This window comes from Vombatus ursinus, unplaced genomic scaffold (assembly GCF_900497805.2).
Source record: "Vombatus ursinus unplaced genomic scaffold, bare-nosed wombat genome assembly UNPS02014810.1, whole genome shotgun sequence".
NCBI lineage: Eukaryota > Metazoa > Chordata > Mammalia > Diprotodontia > Vombatidae > Vombatus > Vombatus ursinus.
Genome location: NW_020954588.1, coordinates 569,375 through 571,452, shown reverse-complemented (window position 1 = coordinate 571,452; position 2,078 = coordinate 569,375). Strand labels below are relative to the sequence as shown.

Here is a 2,078-nt window from a genome sequence, read left to right as displayed (position 1 = left end):
TAATTCACATGTATGAGAATTTTTTCAGTTGTATTAATATTCAATTTGCTGTGTCTTACTAGCTATATTGCTTGGGTCCAAGTTTTTCAATCATATTTCAAAGAAATGCATGAGACATGTAAGATGAAATGAAAATTATTTTTTCTTAGGGCAAAAAAAAAAAAGAAAAGGAAACCAATGCACACTCAGCGGAACCGCAGATGCTGTGGCATTCTAGTTCTCTGCAAGTGGCAACAGAAGGACACGGATTGTCATCCTGCTGACAGGACCAGTTCATTAGTCAATCTAGTCACTACTCACTCTCTAAATCAATCAGATTCTAATCAGGACTGTCCTCTCCTCTGGCTGCGAGTCATCCATTTCTTGGAATAAAGATTCATCCACTTTTACACTGCTGCCAGGTTTCTCTAGGAGCTGGAGATCAGATGTGTCAAGATTATGATGTTTCAGACAGCTGGCTTCCACTTAATTTTTTTTCCAGCTTTGTCTTCCTCCTTCATTCTCTTCCCTTTAATTTCTAAGAGCTCTGCATCAAACAGCCTTCCTCCTCAAGGAATTCTCAATTGTTGCAGGTGTGATGGAAATATTGCCTTTCTGTGGCTCCTGCTTCTTTTTTTTCTGTTTCTCTTATTCTCTTCTATTTATAAAAATAATAGCAATAATAATAACTGCTATGATTTCTATAGCACTTTAAGGTCTGGAAAGGGCTTTACAGATATTACATCATTTTATCCTCGCAACAACAACCGTGGGAGGTAGAAACTATTATTATCCTCATTTTACAAATGAGGAAACTGAGGCAGACAGAGTTGCTTGCCGAGGGTCACACTGCTAGTAAGTGTCTGAAACCAGATTTAAACTTAGTTCTTCCCAATGCTTTCTCCACTATGCCCCACCTACCTCTTGTTTTGAGCTACAGTTTCAATTAGTTTTAACTTGGACAGTTGATGCTAGAGAGAAGATTATCACCGTGCCAAGCTTTTCTTCTTCCTAGAACTCTAGTAATTTTAATATGGCTGAGACATCGCTATCTTCTAGATTTCCTGAAGAGAATATTTCACAATGAGGAATGTCATCCGGATGCTTTTCTCTAAAAGAAAATGTAAGAGTTGTCTGGGCAGTTTTTCATCATTTTCTCTGTTTCCCCAATGCCTTTTGCAAAGTAAATACCTGGGAGATGCTTGGAGGAAGAGATTGGATTGGGAGATGCTCAATGGTAACTGTCTTCAAGTCTTTAAAAGCTGTCATATAGAAAGATAAGATCCTGATCTCTACTGAAACAATGAGCTTTGCAGTTAACTCTTTCTGGCACTGATTCAATCTAGTAATTTGTAGAGGTATATTAGGAATAATGGAGGATTCAAGCCCTGCCTCAGCCTAGTTGTGTCACCTTGGGTAAGTCTCTTTCTCTTACTGAGCCTTTTTTCCACTATCTATAGAATAAGGGTTTTGGACCAGATACTAGTCTTTCAGGAGATATATTCCTTCAACAGTCATGTTGAAACTGACTGGATTCCCTGATAATATTGTAAAAGGGTACAGGTAGATGGACTCCAGTGGCTCCAGTTTACTGCTCAGTTCCTCGCCGTAATCTATCATTGTAGCCAGAGAACATTCAGGTGGGAGCAGTTTGAAGCTAGGATCTGGAACCTGAAATCTGTAAGCCCAGGCTGTTGGGCTGGCATGGGAGAGGGAGAGAGGGATGGGTGGAGGGGATATAGGAGCAGACATACGTGCTAAGGGCCCTAGTTTAGACATCTTGCTTTTGTATTTATATCCCCAGTCCTTAGCATAGCATTTGACACCTAAAAAGCTTTTAATTCCTTCATCCCGTGGAAGGCAACCAGTTCGGTGAAGAAGACTAGAGACCACGTCAAACAGGCGTTCAGCGGAAGGGACAGGGAATGTTTAGAGAAGGAGAAGAGGCAGGAGTTAGAAGAAGAGAAAACTTATGGGACACATGATTTCTGTCTTCAAGTATTTGAATGACTGTCCTGTACAAGAGGGATGAGGTTTGTTTTATTTGGCCCCTAGAAGAAAGAACTAGGAGTAATAGGGAAGGAAAAAACTTGGTATCA

At 40.2% G+C, this 2,078-nt stretch overlaps 1 pseudogene; it reads right to left on the bottom strand.

Annotated features, from left to right (window-relative positions):
* Positions 1-312: 312 nt before the first annotated feature.
* On the bottom strand, positions 313-1,731 carry LOC114053141 (annotated as a pseudogene).
* Positions 1,732-2,078: the final 347 nt, after the last annotated feature.